At 64.1% G+C, this 23,857-nt stretch overlaps 7 pseudogenes; all 7 read right to left on the reverse strand.

The window, feature by feature from the left end:
* Positions 1-1,438: 1,438 nt before the first annotated feature.
* LOC142873670 (uncharacterized) lies at positions 1,439-1,561 on the reverse strand (annotated as a pseudogene).
* Positions 1,562-5,049: 3,488 nt separating this feature from the next.
* LOC142873671 (uncharacterized) lies at positions 5,050-5,172 on the reverse strand (annotated as a pseudogene).
* Positions 5,173-8,652: 3,480 nt separating this feature from the next.
* Positions 8,653-8,775, reverse strand: LOC142873672 (uncharacterized; annotated as a pseudogene).
* A 3,488-nt stretch (positions 8,776-12,263) lies between these two features.
* LOC142873673 (uncharacterized) lies at positions 12,264-12,386 on the reverse strand (annotated as a pseudogene).
* A 3,478-nt stretch (positions 12,387-15,864) lies between these two features.
* On the reverse strand, positions 15,865-15,987 carry LOC142873674 (uncharacterized; annotated as a pseudogene).
* A 3,486-nt stretch (positions 15,988-19,473) lies between these two features.
* On the reverse strand, positions 19,474-19,596 carry LOC142873675 (uncharacterized; annotated as a pseudogene).
* Positions 19,597-23,084: 3,488 nt separating this feature from the next.
* On the reverse strand, positions 23,085-23,207 carry LOC142873676 (uncharacterized; annotated as a pseudogene).
* Between the last annotated feature and the right edge of the window lie 650 nt (positions 23,208-23,857).

The following is a 23,857-nucleotide window of genomic DNA, read 5'->3' on the forward strand; positions in this document are numbered from 1 at the left end:
CTCAGGGAAGACACCAGGCTGGGTCCCCGCGGCACAGCGGGGGCCCCGCACGCGACTTAGGGACGGCTGCTGGAGACTGCTGCGGCCACCCTGCTGCCGGGTTTCTGGAGGGCTTCCTGGAAGCAGCGTCCACACCAAGCCCTTGGAAGGCCCAGGCGACGGAGGAGCCGGTCAGGCAGGGGCCGAGGACGGTGAGAGGCCGGACGGGCGGGAAGGAGCATGTCAGGCAGGGGCAGAGGACGGTGACAGGCCGGGCGGGAAGGAGCCGGTCAGGCGGGGGCCCGGGACAGTGACGGGCCTGGGCCTGGCCGGGGAGGAGTGCGTCAGGCAGGGGCAGAGGACACGGGCTGGGTAAGGGTTAGGGTGACAGTTAGGGCACAATTCACACAATCGCAAAGATGTGGAAGCGACCCGAGTGCCCATCCATCCAGGAGTGCATTAATAAAATGTGGCGCGTGGACACCACGGAGTGCCATTGGGCTGTGAGGAGCAGCGGTGAGAGGGCGCCTCTCGTGTTCTCCTGGCCAGAGCTGGAACCCGTTCCAGTAAGCCAAGTATCCCAAGAATGGACACACGAGCGCCCCGTGAGCGCGCTCACCAGCAAATGGGTACGAACGGATGGACACCTAAGTGGACAGAGAGGAATCACCTTCATCATCGGGTGGGTGTCGGGCGGGTGGGGGGAGGGGAGGGGCATACACCTCCATTAGGAATGGGGTGGGTGCGCACCGACTGGGGGATGGGCGCACTTGAAGCTCTGACCCGAGGGGGGAGGCTGGGAGAGGGCAACGTACCCGACCTTAACATTGGTGCCCCCACAATACGCTGGAACAACATGAGAGGTAAATGAATAAGAACACAGGGGGGAGGGGGGCACGGGCAACACATGTCACCTGAATACTTGTACTCCCATCATCTGCTTGAAAAGAGAGAGAAAAGAAAATGCAATGAGAGAGGTAAGAGACACTTTTTAAAAATAACGACTCCAAAGAGAAAAGTAAAAGGAGGCCTGTGGAGCAGGTCTGGGTGTGACTCCGGATCCCCCAACATCAGCTGCCACCACCAAAGATTCCTACGTGGAGCCCATAGAACCCCAAAAGCAACGGGACGAGTTCTGGTCCCATACTCCCTCAAAATGACATCCTGGCCTCCTTCTGGAACTCCCTCCCCTCTCAGACTCTCAAGGTTTCCTCCAGCGTGTCGGTTCCCACAGAGCAGACCTTTGGTCTGAGACCTGACAGTCCAGATGCCACGCATGCTGCCGCGTGGCGGCGGTGTCGCGGCTTGGGACAAGAGGAGGCCCCACGGTGCGGGCTGGGGCGCCAGGCACCCCACGGCGGGCGCTGAGGGTGGGGGTGACCCCCACCCCGGGCCGCCGCCGCGCTCCCAGAAAGGGGACAGAACAAGAGGCAAAAAAAAAAAAAAAAGAAGAAGAAGAAGCCTACGGCACCCGGTATTCCCAGGCGGTCTTCTCCCATCCAAGTACTAACCAGGCCCGACCCTGCTTAGCTTCCGAGACCAGAGGAGACCGGGGGGCGTTCAGGGTGGTGTGGCCCTAGACGGCGGAGGGCGCCCCTGCCCCGCTCAAGATCCCAGCGTCTCTGCGCTTCCCCGCCGCCTCCTCCCGCCCCAGGCCCCGCGCCCGGCCGGGCCTGTTGAGTTCGCCGGCCGGGTCCGGCGGGCTCCGAGGGACGGGGGTGACGGGCCGGGCCGGGCGGCCGGGGCGGGGGGCTGTCTCTCTCTCCACACACACACACTCACACTCACTCACACTCACACAAGATGCGCCTCCACGGCTGGACCCGCCAAGGTGGAGCCCTCCCAGCCCCCCTCGTCTCCTCGCCTGGCCTCCTTCACCTACCCGCTGCCCACCCCCAGCGCGTCGCCGCCGCTGACTGCGCACGCGCGCACCGGCACCGGGCGCTCGCCCTTTGACCCCAGCCAGGGGCCGCCCTCCCCCACAACCCCTTTCAGCTGTGCCCCCCGCCCTGTGGGCGGGCTGCCGCCTATTCCCCCGGGCCAGGGCTGGGGCACAGCGCAAGGGGGAGGGGAGCGAGTGTATGGGGCATCTCTCTCTGGGGATGTGTCCCATGGGTGGGGTGGGGTGGGGTGGGGTGGCGTGGTTTGTGGGGCGCTGAAGAAATCAGTCCCCTCCATCTCCTACCTCTGGAAAACGCCCAAGCCCTTGGAGAACTGCCGGCACCGCGACCGTGGGGGCCGGGACCCTCCTCTGTGTCCTCCTGTGGCCCGGTCCAAGGGGCCTGGGCCTGGCCGGGGCTGCATTGGACCCCGACCACCCTGGCGTGTGGACTCGCTAAAAATCGGCGATTAGATATTGGATTCCAGCTTCCTTGAGGTCATTTCACTAATGAGTGCACCGGAAAGAGTTTCCTAATCCATCTGTGAGGGTGGCAACTGAAAGAGAATTTGAAAGCTGACAGAATAGGCGAGGGAAGGCATAGGAGATTTCCACACCCAGCAAGGAAGACTTTCCCGAAATGGAAGAAAGAAAGGAGCAAACAGAGACACCGGTAGCCCGCCCGGAAAAGAGTCTGCCCCTGAGAGAAAGTACCCTGACCAGGTTCACCCGTGGGTGGGTGGCCAGCTAGCGGCATTCAGAAGAGCGAGGCCCGCAGTCTGTGCGGAAGACACCTGCACTCGGGTGTGTGTGGCGGCACGATTCACAAGCAGCTCCAGATGTTAAACCAAGGAGAAGCCAGGGAGTTCCCAACGCCCCAGGTGTCCTCAGCCCACGACTGGCTGCTGTGGGAATGCGAAGCCCGGCTCCTTGTCTCAGAGCGGGACAACCAGGAGGTGTGACGTACACCCCGGGGTTCCCAGGAGGATCAGGCTGAAGCTGGGACTTGGCCTCAAAGTGTCCCCTCGCATGGCCACCCCCTTCCCCTTCCTGCTCCTCTACTCCTGGTGCCCCTCCATCCAGGGGCCAGACCTTAAAGAGTCACCGCAAGAGAATCCTGGTCCCCAAGGAGCCTTCTGGGGGACCGGTGCTGAGAGAGGTTGTGGGCATGGCCCGCTGGGGCTCTGCCCGACCCAGGGCTGAGAGATGCAACCTCCCAGCTCTGGGTCCCTGCAGGAAGCGTTGGCAAGCACAGGGCCGGTCCTCCAAAGGCCCAGGTGCAGGGAGCCCAGGCCAAGCAGCCTGTGGAAGAAGCCACTTGCCCTGCCACCCCGGGAACACGACTGCAGGCCCCGGCCCTTCCCACCTCCTCCTCCTCCTCCTCTTCCCCCCCCGCCCCCCCCCCGACATGGCACAGGGCTCAGAGACACCTCAGACTCTTGCTACCCAAAGTGCAAAGGGCATCAGTTGCTCCTCTAACCCCCCCCCCCCCCCCCCCCGCCCAGCAGACCGCGTTGTCCAGCCAGCCCCCGGGCCTCCCTGGGGTGCCCAGCACAAAAGCGCAGACACCCACCGGACCCTCAATCTCAGCTTTCGGATGTTTTTGCCACTCTAAGGACCCGCAGGCCAGCTGGGCCTTCGGGCAGGACAGAGAGCCCCGGAATCCGACGTGGAGAGCTGCGTGTACGTCCCCATCAGGAGGCGGTCCCCACCTCCGCGACTCTCCCCTTGCGGGGAGCGGCAGCCGCAGGGCCTCAGGGAAGACACCAGGCTGGGTCCCCGCGGCACAGCGGGGGCCCCGCACGCGACTTAGGGACGGCTGCTGGAGACTGCTGCGGCCACCCTGCTGCCGGGTTTCTGGAGGGCTTCCTGGAAGCAGCGTCCACACCAAGCCCTTGGAAGGCCCAGGCGACGGAGGAGCCGGTCAGGCAGGGGCCGAGGACGGTGAGAGGCCGGACGGGCGGGAAGGAGCATGTCAGGCAGGGGCAGAGGACGGTGACAGGCCGGGCGGGAAGGAGCCGGTCAGGCGGGGGCCCGGGACAGTGACGGGCCTGGGCCTGGCCGGGGAGGAGTGCGTCAGGCAGGGGCAGAGGACACGGGCTGGGTAAGGGTTAGGGTGACAGTTAGGGCACAATTCACACAATCGCAAAGATGTGGAAGCGACCCGAGTGCCCATCCATCCAGGAGTGCATTAATAAAATGTGGCGCGTGGACACCACGGAGTGCCATTGGGCTGTGAGGAGCAGCGGTGAGAGGGCGCCTCTCGTGTTCTCCTGGCCAGAGCTGGAACCCGTTCCAGTAAGCCAAGTATCCCAAGAATGGACACACGAGCGCCCCGTGAGCGCGCTCACCAGCAAATGGGTACGAACGGATGGACACCTAAGTGGACAGAGAGGAATCACCTTCATCATCGGGTGGGTGTCGGGCGGGTGGGGGGAGGGGAGGGGCATACACCTCCATTAGGAATGGGGTGGGTGCGCACCGACTGGGGGATGGGCGCACTTGAAGCTCTGACCCGAGGGGGGAGGCTGGGAGAGGGCAACGTACCCGACCTTAACATTGGTGCCCCCACAATACGCTGGAACAACATGAGAGGTAAATGAATAAGAACACAGGGGGGAGGGGGGCACGGGCAACACATGTCACCTGAATACTTGTACTCCCATCATCTGCTTGAAAAGAGAGAGAAAAGAAAATGCAATGAGAGAGGTAAGAGACACTTTTTAAAAATAACGACTCCAAAGAGAAAAGTAAAAGGAGGCCTGTGGAGCAGGTCTGGGTGTGACTCCGGATCCCCCAACATCAGCTGCCACCACCAAAGATTCCTACGTGGAGCCCATAGAACCCCAAAAGCAACGGGACGAGTTCTGGTCCCATACTCCCTCAAAATGACATCCTGGCCTCCTTCTGGAACTCCCTCCCCTCTCAGACTCTCAAGGTTTCCTCCAGCGTGTCGGTTCCCACAGAGCAGACCTTTGGTCTGAGACCTGACAGTCCAGATGCCACGCATGCTGCCGCGTGGCGGCGGTGTCGCGGCTTGGGACAAGAGGAGGCCCCACGGTGCGGGCTGGGGCGCCAGGCACCCCACGGCGGGCGCTGAGGGTGGGGGTGACCCCCACCCCGGGCCGCCGCCGCGCTCCCAGAAAGGGGACAGAACAAGAGGCAAAAAAAAAAAAAAAAGAAGAAGAAGAAGCCTACGGCACCCGGTATTCCCAGGCGGTCTTCTCCCATCCAAGTACTAACCAGGCCCGACCCTGCTTAGCTTCCGAGACCAGAGGAGACCGGGGGGCGTTCAGGGTGGTGTGGCCCTAGACGGCGGAGGGCGCCCCTGCCCCGCTCAAGATCCCAGCGTCTCTGCGCTTCCCCGCCGCCTCCTCCCGCCCCAGGCCCCGCGCCCGGCCGGGCCTGTTGAGTTCGCCGGCCGGGTCCGGCGGGCTCCGAGGGACGGGGGTGACGGGCCGGGCCGGGCGGCCGGGGCGGGGGGCTGTCTCTCTCTCCACACACACACACTCACACTCACTCACACTCACACAAGATGCGCCTCCACGGCTGGACCCGCCAAGGTGGAGCCCTCCCAGCCCCCCTCGTCTCCTCGCCTGGCCTCCTTCACCTACCCGCTGCCCACCCCCAGCGCGTCGCCGCCGCTGACTGCGCACGCGCGCACCGGCACCGGGCGCTCGCCCTTTGACCCCAGCCAGGGGCCGCCCTCCCCCACAACCCCTTTCAGCTGTGCCCCCCGCCCTGTGGGCGGGCTGCCGCCTATTCCCCCGGGCCAGGGCTGGGGCACAGCGCAAGGGGGAGGGGAGCGAGTGTATGGGGCATCTCTCTCTGGGGATGTGTCCCATGGGTGGGGTGGGGTGGGGTGGGGTGGCGTGGTTTGTGGGGCGCTGAAGAAATCAGTCCCCTCCATCTCCTACCTCTGGAAAACGCCCAAGCCCTTGGAGAACTGCCGGCACCGCGACCGTGGGGGCCGGGACCCTCCTCTGTGTCCTCCTGTGGCCCGGTCCAAGGGGCCTGGGCCTGGCCGGGGCTGCATTGGACCCCGACCACCCTGGCGTGTGGACTCGCTAAAAATCGGCGATTAGATATTGGATTCCAGCTTCCTTGAGGTCATTTCACTAATGAGTGCACCGGAAAGAGTTTCCTAATCCATCTGTGAGGGTGGCAACTGAAAGAGAATTTGAAAGCTGACAGAATAGGCGAGGGAAGGCATAGGAGATTTCCACACCCAGCAAGGAAGACTTTCCCGAAATGGAAGAAAGAAAGGAGCAAACAGAGACACCGGTAGCCCGCCCGGAAAAGAGTCTGCCCCTGAGAGAAAGTACCCTGACCAGGTTCTCCCGTGGGTGGGTGGCCAGCTAGCGGCATTCAGAAGAGCGAGGCCCGCAGTCTGTGCGGAAGACACCTGCACTCGGGTGTGTGTGGCGGCACGATTCACAAGCAGCTCCAGATGTTAAACCAAGGAGAAGCCAGGGAGTTCCCAACGCCCCAGGTGTCCTCAGCCCACGACTGGCTGCTGTGGGAATGCGAAGCCCGGCTCCTTGTCTCAGAGCGGGACAACCAGGAGGTGTGACGTACACCCCGGGGTTCCCAGGAGGATCAGGCTGAAGCTGGGACTTGGCCTCAAAGTGTCCCCTCGCATGGCCACCCCCTTCCCCTTCCTGCTCCTCTACTCCTGGTGCCCCTCCATCCAGGGGCCAGACCTTAAAGAGTCACCGCAAGAGAATCCTGGTCCCCAAGGAGCCTTCTGGGGGACCGGTGCTGAGAGAGGTTGTGGGCATGGCCCGCTGGGGCTCTGCCCGACCCAGGGCTGAGAGATGCAACCTCCCAGCTCTGGGTCCCTGCAGGAAGCGTTGGCAAGCACAGGGCCGGTCCTCCAAAGGCCCAGGTGCAGGGAGCCCAGGCCAAGCAGCCTGTGGAAGAAGCCACTTGCCCTGCCACCCCGGGAACACGGCTGCAGGCCCCGGCCCTTCCCACCTCCTCCTCCTCCTCCTCTTCCCCCCCCCGCCCCCCCCCGACATGGCACAGGGCTCAGAGACACCTCAGACTCTTGCTACCCAAAGTGCAAAGGGCATCAGTTGCTCCTCTAACCCCCCCCCCCCGCCCAGCAGACCGCGTTGTCCAGCCAGCCCCCGGGCCTCCCTGGGGTGCCCAGCACAAAAGCGCAGACACCCACCGGACCCTCAATCTCAGCTTTCGGATGTTTTTGCCACTCTAAGGACCCGCAGGCCAGCTGGGCCTTCGGGCAGGACAGAGAGCCCCGGAATCCGACGTGGAGAGCTGCGTGTACGTCCCCATCAGGAGGCGGTCCCCACCTCCGCGACTCTCCCCTTGCGGGGAGCGGCAGCCGCAGGGCCTCAGGGAAGACACCAGGCTGGGTCCCCGCGGCACAGCGGGGGCCCCGCACGCGACTTAGGGACGGCTGCTGGAGACTGCTGCGGCCACCCTGCTGCCGGGTTTCTGGAGGGCTTCCTGGAAGCAGCGTCCACACCAAGCCCTTGGAAGGCCCAGGCGACGGAGGAGCCGGTCAGGCAGGGGCCGAGGACGGTGAGAGGCCGGACGGGCGGGAAGGAGCATGTCAGGCAGGGGCAGAGGACGGTGACAGGCCGGGCGGGAAGGAGCCGGTCAGGCGGGGGCCCGGGACAGTGACGGGCCTGGGCCTGGCCGGGGAGGAGTGCGTCAGGCAGGGGCAGAGGACACGGGCTGGGTAAGGGTTAGGGTGACAGTTAGGGCACAATTCACACAATCGCAAAGATGTGGAAGCGACCCGAGTGCCCATCCATCCAGGAGTGCATTAATAAAATGTGGCGCGTGGACACCACGGAGTGCCATTGGGCTGTGAGGAGCAGCGGTGAGAGGGCGCCTCTCGTGTTCTCCTGGCCAGAGCTGGAACCCGTTCCAGTAAGCCAAGTATCCCAAGAATGGACACACGAGCGCCCCGTGAGCGCGCTCACCAGCAAATGGGTACGAACGGATGGACACCTAAGTGGACAGAGAGGAATCACCTTCATCATCGGGTGGGTGTCGGGCGGGTGGGGGGAGGGGAGGGGCATACACCTCCATTAGGAATGGGGTGGGTGCGCACCGACTGGGGGATGGGCGCACTTGAAGCTCTGACCCGAGGGGGGAGGCTGGGAGAGGGCAACGTACCCGACCTTAACATTGGTGCCCCCACAATACGCTGGAACAACATGAGAGGTAAATGAATAAGAACACAGGGGGGAGGGGGGCACGGGCAACACATGTCACCTGAATACTTGTACTCCCATCATCTGCTTGAAAAGAGAGAGAAAAGAAAATGCAATGAGAGAGGTAAGAGACACTTTTTAAAAATAACGACTCCAAAGAGAAAAGTAAAAGGAGGCCTGTGGAGCAGGTCTGGGTGTGACTCCGGATCCCCCAACATCAGCTGCCACCACCAAAGATTCCTACGTGGAGCCCATAGAACCCCAAAAGCAACGGGACGAGTTCTGGTCCCATACTCCCTCAAAATGACATCCTGGCCTCCTTCTGGAACTCCCTCCCCTCTCAGACTCTCAAGGTTTCCTCCAGCGTGTCGGTTCCCACAGAGCAGACCTTTGGTCTGAGACCTGACAGTCCAGATGCCACGCATGCTGCCGCGTGGCGGCGGTGTCGCGGCTTGGGACAAGAGGAGGCCCCACGGTGCGGGCTGGGGCGCCAGGCACCCCACGGCGGGCGCTGAGGGTGGGGGTGACCCCCACCCCGGGCCGCCGCCGCGCTCCCAGAAAGGGGACAGAACAAGAGGCAAAAAAAAAAAAAAAAGAAGAAGAAGAAGCCTACGGCACCCGGTATTCCCAGGCGGTCTTCTCCCATCCAAGTACTAACCAGGCCCGACCCTGCTTAGCTTCCGAGACCAGAGGAGACCGGGGGGCGTTCAGGGTGGTGTGGCCCTAGACGGCGGAGGGCGCCCCTGCCCCGCTCAAGATCCCAGCGTCTCTGCGCTTCCCCGCCGCCTCCTCCCGCCCCAGGCCCCGCGCCCGGCCGGGCCTGTTGAGTTCGCCGGCCGGGTCCGGCGGGCTCCGAGGGACGGGGGTGACGGGCCGGGCCGGGCGGCCGGGGCGGGGGGCTGTCTCTCTCTCCACACACACACACTCACACTCACTCACACTCACACAAGATGCGCCTCCACGGCTGGACCCGCCAAGGTGGAGCCCTCCCAGCCCCCCTCGTCTCCTCGCCTGGCCTCCTTCACCTACCCGCTGCCCACCCCCAGCGCGTCGCCGCCGCTGACTGCGCACGCGCGCACCGGCACCGGGCGCTCGCCCTTTGACCCCAGCCAGGGGCCGCCCTCCCCCACAACCCCTTTCAGCTGTGCCCCCCGCCCTGTGGGCGGGCTGCCGCCTATTCCCCCGGGCCAGGGCTGGGGCACAGCGCAAGGGGGAGGGGAGCGAGTGTATGGGGCATCTCTCTCTGGGGATGTGTCCCATGGGTGGGGTGGGGTGGGGTGGGGTGGCGTGGTTTGTGGGGCGCTGAAGAAATCAGTCCCCTCCATCTCCTACCTCTGGAAAACGCCCAAGCCCTTGGAGAACTGCCGGCACCGCGACCGTGGGGGCCGGGACCCTCCTCTGTGTCCTCCTGTGGCCCGGTCCAAGGGGCCTGGGCCTGGCCGGGGCTGCATTGGACCCCGACCACCCTGGCGTGTGGACTCGCTAAAAATCGGCGATTAGATATTGGATTCCAGCTTCCTTGAGGTCATTTCACTAATGAGTGCACCGGAAAGAGTTTCCTAATCCATCTGTGAGGGTGGCAACTGAAAGAGAATTTGAAAGCTGACAGAATAGGCGAGGGAAGGCATAGGAGATTTCCACACCCAGCAAGGAAGACTTTCCCGAAATGGAAGAAAGAAAGGAGCAAACAGAGACACCGGTAGCCCGCCCGGAAAAGAGTCTGCCCCTGAGAGAAAGTACCCTGACCAGGTTCACCCGTGGGTGGGTGGCCAGCTAGCGGCATTCAGAAGAGCGAGGCCCGCAGTCTGTGCGGAAGACACCTGCACTCGGGTGTGTGTGGCGGCACGATTCACAAGCAGCTCCAGATGTTAAACCAAGGAGAAGCCAGGGAGTTCCCAACGCCCCAGGTGTCCTCAGCCCACGACTGGCTGCTGTGGGAATGCGAAGCCCGGCTCCTTGTCTCAGAGCGGGACAACCAGGAGGTGTGACGTACACCCCGGGGTTCCCAGGAGGATCAGGCTGAAGCTGGGACTTGGCCTCAAAGTGTCCCCTCGCATGGCCACCCCCTTCCCCTTCCTGCTCCTCTACTCCTGGTGCCCCTCCATCCAGGGGCCAGACCTTAAAGAGTCACCGCAAGAGAATCCTGGTCCCCAAGGAGCCTTCTGGGGGACCGGTGCTGAGAGAGGTTGTGGGCATGGCCCGCTGGGGCTCTGCCCGACCCAGGGCTGAGAGATGCAACCTCCCAGCTCTGGGTCCCTGCAGGAAGCGTTGGCAAGCACAGGGCCGGTCCTCCAAAGGCCCAGGTGCAGGGAGCCCAGGCCAAGCAGCCTGTGGAAGAAGCCACTTGCCCTGCCACCCCGGGAACACGACTGCAGGCCCCGGCCCTTCCCACCTCCTCCTCCTCCTCCTCTTCCCCCCCCGCCCCCCCCCCGACATGGCACAGGGCTCAGAGACACCTCAGACTCTTGCTACCCAAAGTGCAAAGGGCATCAGTTGCTCCTCTAACCCCCCCCCCCCCCCCCCCCGCCCAGCAGACCGCGTTGTCCAGCCAGCCCCCGGGCCTCCCTGGGGTGCCCAGCACAAAAGCGCAGACACCCACCGGACCCTCAATCTCAGCTTTCGGATGTTTTTGCCACTCTAAGGACCCGCAGGCCAGCTGGGCCTTCGGGCAGGACAGAGAGCCCCGGAATCCGACGTGGAGAGCTGCGTGTACGTCCCCATCAGGAGGCGGTCCCCACCTCCGCGACTCTCCCCTTGCGGGGAGCGGCAGCCGCAGGGCCTCAGGGAAGACACCAGGCTGGGTCCCCGCGGCACAGCGGGGGCCCCGCACGCGACTTAGGGACGGCTGCTGGAGACTGCTGCGGCCACCCTGCTGCCGGGTTTCTGGAGGGCTTCCTGGAAGCAGCGTCCACACCAAGCCCTTGGAAGGCCCAGGCGACGGAGGAGCCGGTCAGGCAGGGGCCGAGGACGGTGAGAGGCCGGACGGGCGGGAAGGAGCATGTCAGGCAGGGGCAGAGGACGGTGACAGGCCGGGCGGGAAGGAGCCGGTCAGGCGGGGGCCCGGGACAGTGACGGGCCTGGGCCTGGCCGGGGAGGAGTGCGTCAGGCAGGGGCAGAGGACACGGGCTGGGTAAGGGTTAGGGTGACAGTTAGGGCACAATTCACACAATCGCAAAGATGTGGAAGCGACCCGAGTGCCCATCCATCCAGGAGTGCATTAATAAAATGTGGCGCGTGGACACCACGGAGTGCCATTGGGCTGTGAGGAGCAGCGGTGAGAGGGCGCCTCTCGTGTTCTCCTGGCCAGAGCTGGAACCCGTTCCAGTAAGCCAAGTATCCCAAGAATGGACACACGAGCGCCCCGTGAGCGCGCTCACCAGCAAATGGGTACGAACGGATGGACACCTAAGTGGACAGAGAGGAATCACCTTCATCATCGGGTGGGTGTCGGGCGGGTGGGGGGAGGGGAGGGGCATACACCTCCATTAGGAATGGGGTGGGTGCGCACCGACTGGGGGATGGGCGCACTTGAAGCTCTGACCCGAGGGGGGAGGCTGGGAGAGGGCAACGTACCCGACCTTAACATTGGTGCCCCCACAATACGCTGGAACAACATGAGAGGTAAATGAATAAGAACACAGGGGGGAGGGGGGCACGGGCAACACATGTCACCTGAATACTTGTACTCCCATCATCTGCTTGAAAAGAGAGAGAAAAGAAAATGCAATGAGAGAGGTAAGAGACACTTTTTAAAAATAACGACTCCAAAGAGAAAAGTAAAAGGAGGCCTGTGGAGCAGGTCTGGGTGTGACTCCGGATCCCCCAACATCAGCTGCCACCACCAAAGATTCCTACGTGGAGCCCATAGAACCCCAAAAGCAACGGGACGAGTTCTGGTCCCATACTCCCTCAAAATGACATCCTGGCCTCCTTCTGGAACTCCCTCCCCTCTCAGACTCTCAAGGTTTCCTCCAGCGTGTCGGTTCCCACAGAGCAGACCTTTGGTCTGAGACCTGACAGTCCAGATGCCACGCATGCTGCCGCGTGGCGGCGGTGTCGCGGCTTGGGACAAGAGGAGGCCCCACGGTGCGGGCTGGGGCGCCAGGCACCCCACGGCGGGCGCTGAGGGTGGGGGTGACCCCCACCCCGGGCCGCCGCCGCGCTCCCAGAAAGGGGACAGAACAAGAGGCAAAAAAAAAAAAAAAAGAAGAAGAAGAAGCCTACGGCACCCGGTATTCCCAGGCGGTCTTCTCCCATCCAAGTACTAACCAGGCCCGACCCTGCTTAGCTTCCGAGACCAGAGGAGACCGGGGGGCGTTCAGGGTGGTGTGGCCCTAGACGGCGGAGGGCGCCCCTGCCCCGCTCAAGATCCCAGCGTCTCTGCGCTTCCCCGCCGCCTCCTCCCGCCCCAGGCCCCGCGCCCGGCCGGGCCTGTTGAGTTCGCCGGCCGGGTCCGGCGGGCTCCGAGGGACGGGGGTGACGGGCCGGGCCGGGCGGCCGGGGCGGGGGGCTGTCTCTCTCTCCACACACACACACTCACACTCACTCACACTCACACAAGATGCGCCTCCACGGCTGGACCCGCCAAGGTGGAGCCCTCCCAGCCCCCCTCGTCTCCTCGCCTGGCCTCCTTCACCTACCCGCTGCCCACCCCCAGCGCGTCGCCGCCGCTGACTGCGCACGCGCGCACCGGCACCGGGCGCTCGCCCTTTGACCCCAGCCAGGGGCCGCCCTCCCCCACAACCCCTTTCAGCTGTGCCCCCCGCCCTGTGGGCGGGCTGCCGCCTATTCCCCCGGGCCAGGGCTGGGGCACAGCGCAAGGGGGAGGGGAGCGAGTGTATGGGGCATCTCTCTCTGGGGATGTGTCCCATGGGTGGGGTGGGGTGGGGTGGGGTGGCGTGGTTTGTGGGGCGCTGAAGAAATCAGTCCCCTCCATCTCCTACCTCTGGAAAACGCCCAAGCCCTTGGAGAACTGCCGGCACCGCGACCGTGGGGGCCGGGACCCTCCTCTGTGTCCTCCTGTGGCCCGGTCCAAGGGGCCTGGGCCTGGCCGGGGCTGCATTGGACCCCGACCACCCTGGCGTGTGGACTCGCTAAAAATCGGCGATTAGATATTGGATTCCAGCTTCCTTGAGGTCATTTCACTAATGAGTGCACCGGAAAGAGTTTCCTAATCCATCTGTGAGGGTGGCAACTGAAAGAGAATTTGAAAGCTGACAGAATAGGCGAGGGAAGGCATAGGAGATTTCCACACCCAGCAAGGAAGACTTTCCCGAAATGGAAGAAAGAAAGGAGCAAACAGAGACACCGGTAGCCCGCCCGGAAAAGAGTCTGCCCCTGAGAGAAAGTACCCTGACCAGGTTCACCCGTGGGTGGGTGGCCAGCTAGCGGCATTCAGAAGAGCGAGGCCCGCAGTCTGTGCGGAAGACACCTGCACTCGGGTGTGTGTGGCGGCACGATTCACAAGCAGCTCCAGATGTTAAACCAAGGAGAAGCCAGGGAGTTCCCAACGCCCCAGGTGTCCTCAGCCCACGACTGGCTGCTGTGGGAATGCGAAGCCCGGCTCCTTGTCTCAGAGCGGGACAACCAGGAGGTGTGACGTACACCCCGGGGTTCCCAGGAGGATCAGGCTGAAGCTGGGACTTGGCCTCAAAGTGTCCCCTCGCATGGCCACCCCCTTCCCCTTCCTGCTCCTCTACTCCTGGTGCCCCTCCATCCAGGGGCCAGACCTTAAAGAGTCACCGCAAGAGAATCCTGGTCCCCAAGGAGCCTTCTGGGGGACCGGTGCTGAGAGAGGTTGTGGGCATGGCCCGCTGGGGCTCTGCCCGACCCAGGGCTGAGAGATGCAACCTCCCAGCTCTGGGTCCCTGCAGGAAGCGTTGGCAAGCACAGGGCCGGTCCTCCAAAGGCCCAGGTGCAGGGAGCCCAGGCCAAGCAGCCTGTGGAAGAAGCCACTTGCCCTGCCACCCCGGGAACACGGCTGCAGGCCCCGGCCCTTCCCACCTCCTCCTCCTCCTCCTCTTCCCCCCCCGCCCCCCCCCCGACATGGCACAGGGCTCAGAGACACCTCAGACTCTTGCTACCCAAAGTGCAAAGGGCATCAGTTGCTCCTCTAACCCCCCCCCCCGCCCAGCAGACCGCGTTGTCCAGCCAGCCCCCGGGCCTCCCTGGGGTGCCCAGCACAAAAGCGCAGACACCCACCGGACCCTCAATCTCAGCTTTCGGATGTTTTTGCCACTCTAAGGACCCGCAGGCCAGCTGGGCCTTCGGGCAGGACAGAGAGCCCCGGAATCCGACGTGGAGAGCTGCGTGTACGTCCCCATCAGGAGGCGGTCCCCACCTCCGCGACTCTCCCCTTGCGGGGAGCGGCAGCCGCAGGGCCTCAGGGAAGACACCAGGCTGGGTCCCCGCGGCACAGCGGGGGCCCCGCACGCGACTTAGGGACGGCTGCTGGAGACTGCTGCGGCCACCCTGCTGCCGGGTTTCTGGAGGGCTTCCTGGAAGCAGCGTCCACACCAAGCCCTTGGAAGGCCCAGGCGACGGAGGAGCCGGTCAGGCAGGGGCCGAGGACGGTGAGAGGCCGGACGGGCGGGAAGGAGCATGTCAGGCAGGGGCAGAGGACGGTGACAGGCCGGGCGGGAAGGAGCCGGTCAGGCGGGGGCCCGGGACAGTGACGGGCCTGGGCCTGGCCGGGGAGGAGTGCGTCAGGCAGGGGCAGAGGACACGGGCTGGGTAAGGGTTAGGGTGACAGTTAGGGCACAATTCACACAATCGCAAAGATGTGGAAGCGACCCGAGTGCCCATCCATCCAGGAGTGCATTAATAAAATGTGGCGCGTGGACACCACGGAGTGCCATTGGGCTGTGAGGAGCAGCGGTGAGAGGGCGCCTCTCGTGTTCTCCTGGCCAGAGCTGGAACCCGTTCCAGTAAGCCAAGTATCCCAAGAATGGACACACGAGCGCCCCGTGAGCGCGCTCACCAGCAAATGGGTACGAACGGATGGACACCTAAGTGGACAGAGAGGAATCACCTTCATCATCGGGTGGGTGTCGGGCGGGTGGGGGGAGGGGAGGGGCATACACCTCCATTAGGAATGGGGTGGGTGCGCACCGACTGGGGGATGGGCGCACTTGAAGCTCTGACCCGAGGGGGGAGGCTGGGAGAGGGCAACGTACCCGACCTTAACATTGGTGCCCCCACAATACGCTGGAACAACATGAGAGGTAAATGAATAAGAACACAGGGGGGAGGGGGGCACGGGCAACACATGTCACCTGAATACTTGTACTCCCATCATCTGCTTGAAAAGAGAGAGAAAAGAAAATGCAATGAGAGAGGTAAGAGACACTTTTTAAAAATAACGACTCCAAAGAGAAAAGTAAAAGGAGGCCTGTGGAGCAGGTCTGGGTGTGACTCCGGATCCCCCAACATCAGCTGCCACCACCAAAGATTCCTACGTGGAGCCCATAGAACCCCAAAAGCAACGGGACGAGTTCTGGTCCCATACTCCCTCAAAATGACATCCTGGCCTCCTTCTGGAACTCCCTCCCCTCTCAGACTCTCAAGGTTTCCTCCAGCGTGTCGGTTCCCACAGAGCAGACCTTTGGTCTGAGACCTGACAGTCCAGATGCCACGCATGCTGCCGCGTGGCGGCGGTGTCGCGGCTTGGGACAAGAGGAGGCCCCACGGTGCGGGCTGGGGCGCCAGGCACCCCACGGCGGGCGCTGAGGGTGGGGGTGACCCCCACCCCGGGCCGCCGCCGCGCTCCCAGAAAGGGGACAGAACAAGAGGCAAAAAAAAAAAAAAAGAAGAAGAAGAAGCCTACGGCACCCGGTATTCCCAGGCGGTCTTCTCCCATCCAAGTACTAACCAGGCCCGACCCTGCTTAGCTTCCGAGACCAGAGGAGACCGGGGGGCGTTCAGGGTGGTGTGGCCCTAGACGGCGGAGGGCGCCCCTGCCCCGCTCAAGATCCCAGCGTCTCTGCGCTTCCCCGCCGCCTCCTCCCGCCCCAGGCCCCGCGCCCGGCCGGGCCTGTTGAGTTCGCCGGCCGGGTCCGGCGGGCTCCGAGGGACGGGGGTGACGGGCCGGGCCGGGCGGCCGGGGCGGGGGGCTGTCTCTCTCTCCACACACACACACTCACACTCACTCACACTCACACAAGATGCGCCTCCACGGCTGGACCCGCCAAGGTGGAGCCCTCCCAGCCCCCCTCGTCTCCTCGCCTGGCCTCCTTCACCTACCCGCTGCCCACCCCCAGCGCGTCGCCGCCGCTGACTGCGCACGCGCGCACCGGCACCGGGCGCTCGCCCTTTGACCCCAGCCAGGGGCCGCCCTCCCCCACAACCCCTTTCAGCTGTGCCCCCCGCCCTGTGGGCGGGCTGCCGCCTATTCCCCCGGGCCAGGGCTGGGGCACAGCGCAAGGGGGAGGGGAGCGAGTGTATGGGGCATCTCTCTCTGGGGATGTGTCCCATGGGTGGGGTGGGGTGGGGTGGGGTGGCGTGGTTTGTGGGGCGCTGAAGAAATCAGTCCCCTCCATCTCCTACCTCTGGAAAACGCCCAAGCCCTTGGAGAACTGCCGGCACCGCGACCGTGGGGGCCGGGACCCTCCTCTGTGTCCTCCTGTGGCCCGGTCCAAGGGGCCTGGGCCTGGCCGGGGCTGCATTGGACCCCGACCACCCTGGCGTGTGGACTCGCTAAAAATCGGCGATTAGATATTGGATTCCAGCTTCCTTGAGGTCATTTCACTAATGAGTGCACCGGAAAGAGTTTCCTAATCCATCTGTGAGGGTGGCAACTGAAAGAGAATTTGAAAGCTGACAGAATAGGCGAGGGAAGGCATAGGAGATTTCCACACCCAGCAAGGAAGACTTTCCCGAAATGGAAGAAAGAAAGGAGCAAACAGAGACACCGGTAGCCCGCCCGGAAAAGAGTCTGCCCCTGAGAGAAAGTACCCTGACCAGGTTCACCCGTGGGTGGGTGGCCAGCTAGCGGCATTCAGAAGAGCGAGGCCCGCAGTCTGTGCGGAAGACACCTGCACTCGGGTGTGTGTGGCGGCACGATTCACAAGCAGCTCCAGATGTTAAACCAAGGAGAAGCCAGGGAGTTCCCAACGCCCCAGGTGTCCTCAGCCCACGACTGGCTGCTGTGGGAATGCGAAGCCCGGCTCCTTGTCTCAGAGCGGGACAACCAGGAGGTGTGACGTACACCCCGGGGTTCCCAGGAGGATCAGGCTGAAGCTGGGACTTGGCCTCAAAGTGTCCCCTCGCATGGCCACCCCCTTCCCCTTCCTGCTCCTCTACTCCTGGTGCCCCTCCATCCAGGGGCCAGACCTTAAAGAGTCACCGCAAGAGAATCCTGGTCCCCAAGGAGCCTTCTGGGGGACCGGTGCTGAGAGAGGTTGTGGGCATGGCCCGCTGGGGCTCTGCCCGACCCAGGGCTGAGAGATGCAACCTCCCAGCTCTGGGTCCCTGCAGGAAGCGTTGGCAAGCACAGGGCCGGTCCTCCAAAGGCCCAGGTGCAGGGAGCCCAGGCCAAGCAGCCTGTGGAAGAAGCCACTTGCCCTGCCACCCCGGGAACACGACTGCAGGCCCCGGCCCTTCCCACCTCCTCCTCCTCCTCCTCTTCCCCCCCCGCCCCCCCCCCCGACATGGCACAGGGCTCAGAGACACCTCAGACTCTTGCTACCCAAAGTGCAAAGGGCATCAGTTGCTCCTCTAACCCCCCCCCCCCCCCCCCGCCCAGCAGACCGCGTTGTCCAGCCAGCCCCCGGGCCTCCCTGGGGTGCCCAGCACAAAAGCGCAGACACCCACCGGACCCTCAATCTCAGCTTTCGGATGTTTTTGCCACTCTAAGGACCCGCAGGCCAGCTGGGCCTTCGGGCAGGACAGAGAGCCCCGGAATCCGACGTGGAGAGCTGCGTGTACGTCCCCATCAGGAGGCGGTCCCCACCTCCGCGACTCTCCCCTTGCGGGGAGCGGCAGCCGCAGGGCCTCAGGGAAGACACCAGGCTGGGTCCCCGCGGCACAGCGGGGGCCCCGCACGCGACTTAGGGACGGCTGCTGGAGACTGCTGCGGCCACCCTGCTGCCGGGTTTCTGGAGGGCTTCCTGGAAGCAGCGTCCACACCAAGCCCTTGGAAGGCCCAGGCGACGGAGGAGCCGGTCAGGCAGGGGCCGAGGACGGTGAGAGGCCGGACGGGCGGGAAGGAGCATGTCAGGCAGGGGCAGAGGACGGTGACAGGCCGGGCGGGAAGGAGCCGGTCAGGCGGGGGCCCGGGACAGTGACGGGCCTGGGCCTGGCCGGGGAGGAGTGCGTCAGGCAGGGGCAGAGGACACGGGCTGGGTAAGGGTTAGGGTGACAGTTAGGGCACAATTCACACAATCGCAAAGATGTGGAAGCGACCCGAGTGCCCATCCATCCAGGAGTGCATTAATAAAATGTGGCGCGTGGACACCACGGAGTGCCATTGGGCTGTGAGGAGCAGCGGTGAGAGGGCGCCTCTCGTGTTCTCCTGGCCAGAGCTGGAACCCGTTCCAGTAAGCCAAGTATCCCAAGAATGGACACACGAGCGCCCCGTGAGCGCGCTCACCAGCAAATGGGTACGAACGGATGGACACCTAAGTGGACAGAGAGGAATCACCTTCATCATCGGGTGGGTGTCGGGCGGGTGGGGGGAGGGGAGGGGCATACACCTCCATTAGGAATGGGGTGGGTGCGCACCGACTGGGGGATGGGCGCACTTGAAGCTCTGACCCGAGGGGGGAGGCTGGGAGAGGGCAACGTACCCGACCTTAACATTGGTGCCCCCACAATACGCTGGAACAACATGAGAGGTAAATGAATAAGAACACAGGGGGGAGGGGGGCACGGGCAACACATGTCACCTGAATACTTGTACTCCCATCATCTGCTTGAAAAGAGAGAGAAAAGAAAATGCAATGAGAGAGGTAAGAGACACTTTTTAAAAATAACGACTCCAAAGAGAAAAGTAAAAGGAGGCCTGTGGAGCAGGTCTGGGTGTGACTCCGGATCCCCCAACATCAGCTGCCACCACCAAAGATTCCTACGTGGAGCCCATAGAACCCCAAAAGCAACGGGACGAGTTCTGGTCCCATACTCCCTCAAAATGACATCCTGGCCTCCTTCTGGAACTCCCTCCCCTCTCAGACTCTCAAGGTTTCCTCCAGCGTGTCGGTTCCCACAGAGCAGACCTTTGGTCTGAGACCTGACAGTCCAGATGCCACGCATGCTGCCGCGTGGCGGCGGTGTCGCGGCTTGGGACAAGAGGAGGCCCCACGGTGCGGGCTGGGGCGCCAGGCACCCCACGGCGGGCGCTGAGGGTGGGGGTGACCCCCACCCCGGGCCGCCGCCGCGCTCCCAGAAAGGGGACAGAACAAGAGGCAAAAAAAAAAAAAAAGAAGAAGAAGAAGCCTACGGCACCCGGTATTCCCAGGCGGTCTTCTCCCATCCAAGTACTAACCAGGCCCGACCCTGCTTAGCTTCCGAGACCAGAGGAGACCGGGGGGCGTTCAGGGTGGTGTGGCCCTAGACGGCGGAGGGCGCCCCTGCCCCGCTCAAGATCCCAGCGTCTCTGCGCTTCCCCGCCGCCTCCTCCCGCCCCAGGCCCCGCGCCCGGCCGGGCCTGTTGAGTTCGCCGGCCGGGTCCGGCGGGCTCCGAGGGACGGGGGTGACGGGCCGGGCCGGGCGGCCGGGGCGGGGGGCTGTCTCTCTCTCCACACACACACACTCACACTCACTCACACTCACACAAGATGCGCCTCCACGGCTGGACCCGCCAAGGTGGAGCCCTCCCAGCCCCCCTCGTCTCCTCGCCTGGCCTCCTTCACCTACCCGCTGCCCACCCCCAGCGCGTCGCCGCCGCTGACTGCGCACGCGCGCACCGGCACCGGGCGCTCGCCCTTTGACCCCAGCCAGGGGCCGCCCTCCCCCACAACCCCTTTCAGCTGTGCCCCCCGCCCTGTGGGCGGGCTGCCGCCTATTCCCCCGGGCCAGGGCTGGGGCACAGCGCAAGGGGGAGGGGAGCGAGTGTATGGGGCATCTCTCTCTGGGGATGTGTCCCATGGGTGGGGTGGGGTGGGGTGGGGTGGCGTGGTTTGTGGGGCGCTGAAGAAATCAGTCCCCTCCATCTCCTACCTCTGGAAAACGCCCAAGCCCTTGGAGAACTGCCGGCACCGCGACCGTGGGGGCCGGGACCCTCCTCTGTGTCCTCCTGTGGCCCGGTCCAAGGGGCCTGGGCCTGGCCGGGGCTGCATTGGACCCCGACCACCCTGGCGTGTGGACTCGCTAAAAATCGGCGATTAGATATTGGATTCCAGCTTCCTTGAGGTCATTTCACTAATGAGTGCACCGGAAAGAGTTTCCTAATCCATCTGTGAGGGTGGCAACTGAAAGAGAATTTGAAAGCTGACAGAATAGGCGAGGGAAGGCATAGGAGATTTCCACACCCAGCAAGGAAGACTTTCCCGAAATGGAAGAAAGAAAGGAGCAAACAGAGACACCGGTAGCCCGCCCGGAAAAGAGTCTGCCCCTGAGAGAAAGTACCCTGACCAGGTTCACCCGTGGGTGGGTGGCCAGCTAGCGGCATTCAGAAGAGCGAGGCCCGCAGTCTGTGCGGAAGACACCTGCACTCGGGTGTGTGTGGCGGCACGATTCACAAGCAGCTCCAGATGTTAAACCAAGGAGAAGCCAGGGAGTTCCCAACGCCCCAGGTGTCCTCAGCCCACGACTGGCTGCTGTGGGAATGCGAAGCCCGGCTCCTTGTCTCAGAGCGGGACAACCAGGAGGTGTGACGTACACCCCGGGGTTCCCAGGAGGATCAGGCTGAAGCTGGGACTTGGCCTCAAAGTGTCCCCTCGCATGGCCACCCCCTTCCCCTTCCTGCTCCTCTACTCCTGGTGCCCCTCCATCCAGGGGCCAGACCTTAAAGAGTCACCGCAAGAGAATCCTGGTCCCCAAGGAGCCTTCTGGGGGACCGGTGCTGAGAGAGGTTGTGGGCATGGCCCGCTGGGGCTCTGCCCGACCCAGGGCTGAGAGATGCAACCTCCCAGCTCTGGGTCCCTGCAGGAAGCGTTGGCAAGCACAGGGCCGGTCCTCCAAAGGCCCAGGTGCAGGGAGCCCAGGCCAAGCAGCCTGTGGAAGAAGCCACTTGCCCTGCCACCCCGGGAACACGACTGCAGGCCCCGGCCCTTCCCACCTCCTCCTCCTCCTCCTCTTCCCCCCCCGCCCCCCCCCCGACATGGCACAGGGCTCAGAGACACCTCAGACTCTTGCTACCCAAAGTGCAAAGGGCATCAGTTGCTCCTCTAACCCCCCCCCCCCCCCCCCCCGCCCAGCAGACCGCGTTGTCCAGCCAGCCCCCGGGCCTCCCTGGGGTGCCCAGCACAAAAGCGCAGACACCCACCGGACCCTCAATCTCAGCTTTCGGATGTTTTTGCCACTCTAAGGACCCGCAGGCCAGCTGGGCCTTCGGGCAGGACAGAGAGCCCCGGAATCCGACGTGGAGAGCTGCGTGTACGTCCCCATCAGGAGGCGGTCCCCACCTCCGCGACTCTCCCCTTGCGGGGAGCGGCAGCCGCAGGGCCTCAGGGAAGACACCAGGCTGGGTCCCCGCGGCACAGCGGGGGCCCCGCACGCGACTTAGGGACGGCTGCTGGAGACTGCTGCGGCCACCCTGCTGCCGGGTTTCTGGAGGGCTTCCTGGAAGCAGCGTCCACACCAAGCCCTTGGAAGGCCCAGGCGACGGAGGAGCCGGTCAGGCAGGGGCCGAGGACGGTGAGAGGCCGGACGGGCGGGAAGGAGCATGTCAGGCAGGGGCAGAGGACGGTGACAGGCCGGGCGGGAAGGAGCCGGTCAGGCGGGGGCCCGGGACAGTGACGGGCCTGGGCCTGGCCGGGGAGGAGTGCGTCAGGCAGGGGCAGAGGACACGGGCTGGGTAAGGGTTAGGGTGACAGTTAGGGCACAATTCACACAATCGCAAAGATGTGGAAGCGACCCGAGTGCCCATCCATCCAGGAGTGCATTAATAAAATGTGGCGCGTGGACACCACGGAGTGCCATTGGGCTGTGAGGAGCAGCGGTGAGAGGGCGCCTCTCGTGTTCTCCTGGCCAGAGCTGGAACCCGTTCCAGTAAGCCAAGTATCCCAAGAATGGACACACGAGCGCCCCGTGAGCGCGCTCACCAGCAAATGGGTACGAACGGATGGACACCTAAGTGGACAGAGAGGAATCACCTTCATCATCGGGTGGGTGTCGGGCGGGTGGGGGGAGGGGAGGGGCATACACCTCCATTAGGAATGGGGTGGGTGCGCACCGACTGGGGGATGGGCGCACTTGAAGCTCTGACCCGAGGGGGGAGGCTGGGAGAGGGCAACGTACCCGACCTTAACATTGGTGCCCCCACAATACGCTGGAACAACATGAGAGGTAAATGAATAAGAACACAGGGGGGAGGGGGGCACGGGCAACACATGTCACCTGAATACTTGTACTCCCATCATCTGCTTGAAAAGAGAGAGAAAAGAAAATGCAATGAGAGAGGTAAGAGACACTTTTTAAAAATAACGACTCCAAAGAGAAAAGTAAAAGGAGGCCTGTGGAGCAGGTCTGGGTGTGACTCCGGATCCCCCAACATCAGCTGCCACCACCAAAGATTCCTACGTGGAGCCCATAGAACCCCAAAAGCAACGGGACGAGTTCTGGTCCCATACTCCCTCAAAATGACATCCTGGCCTCCTTCTGGAACTCCCTCCCCTCTCAGACTCTCAAGGTTTCCTCCAGCGTGTCGGTTCCCACAGAGCAGACCTTTGGTCTGAGACCTGACAGTCCAGATGCCACGCATGCTGCCGCGTGGCGGCGGTGTCGCGGCTTGGGACAAGAGGAGGCCCCACGGTGCGGGCTGGGGCGCCAGGCACCCCACGGCGGGCGCTGAGGGTGGGGGTGACCCCCACCCCGGGCCGCCGCCGCGCTCCCAGAAAGGGGACAGAACAAGAGGCAAAAAAAAAAAAAAAAGAAGAAGAAGAAGCCTACGGCACCCGGTATTCCCAGGCGGTCTTCTCCCATCCAAGTACTAACCAGGCCCGACCCTGCTTAGCTTCCGAGACCAGAGGAGACCGGGGGGCGTTCAGGGTGGTGTGGCCCTAGACGGCGGAGGGCGCCCCTGCCCCGCTCAAGATCCCAGCGTCTCTGCGCTTCCCCGCCGCCTCCTCCCGCCCCAGGCCCCGCGCCCGGCCGGGCCTGTTGAGTTCGCCGGCCGGGTCCGGCGGGCTCCGAGGGACGGGGGTGACGGGCCGGGCCGGGCGGCCGGGGCGGGGGGCTGTCTCTCTCTCCACACACACACACTCACACTCACTCACACTCACACAAGATGCGCCTCCACGGCTGGACCCGCCAAGGTGGAGCCCTCCCAGCCCCCCTCGTCTCCTCGCCTGGCCTCCTTCACCTACCCGCTGCCCACCCCCAGCGCGTCGCCGCCGCTGACTGCGCACGCGCGCACCGGCACCGGGCGCTCGCCCTTTGACCCCAGCCAGGGGCCGCCCTCCCCCACAACCCCTTTCAGCTGTGCCCCCCGCCCTGTGGGCGGGCTGCCGCCTATTCCCCCGGGCCAGGGCTGGGGCACAGCGCAAGGGGGAGGGGAGCGAGTGTATGGGGCATCTCTCTCTGGGGATGTGTCCCATGGGTGGGGTGGGGTGGGGTGGGGTGGCGTGGTTTGTGGGGCGCTGAAGAAATCAGTCCCCTCCATCTCCTACCTCTGGAAAACGCCCAAGCCCTTGGAGAACTGCCGGCACCGCGACCG

Source organism: Microcebus murinus, chromosome 10 (assembly GCF_040939455.1).
Source record: "Microcebus murinus isolate Inina chromosome 10, M.murinus_Inina_mat1.0, whole genome shotgun sequence".
Taxonomy (NCBI): Eukaryota; Metazoa; Chordata; class Mammalia; order Primates; family Cheirogaleidae; genus Microcebus; species Microcebus murinus.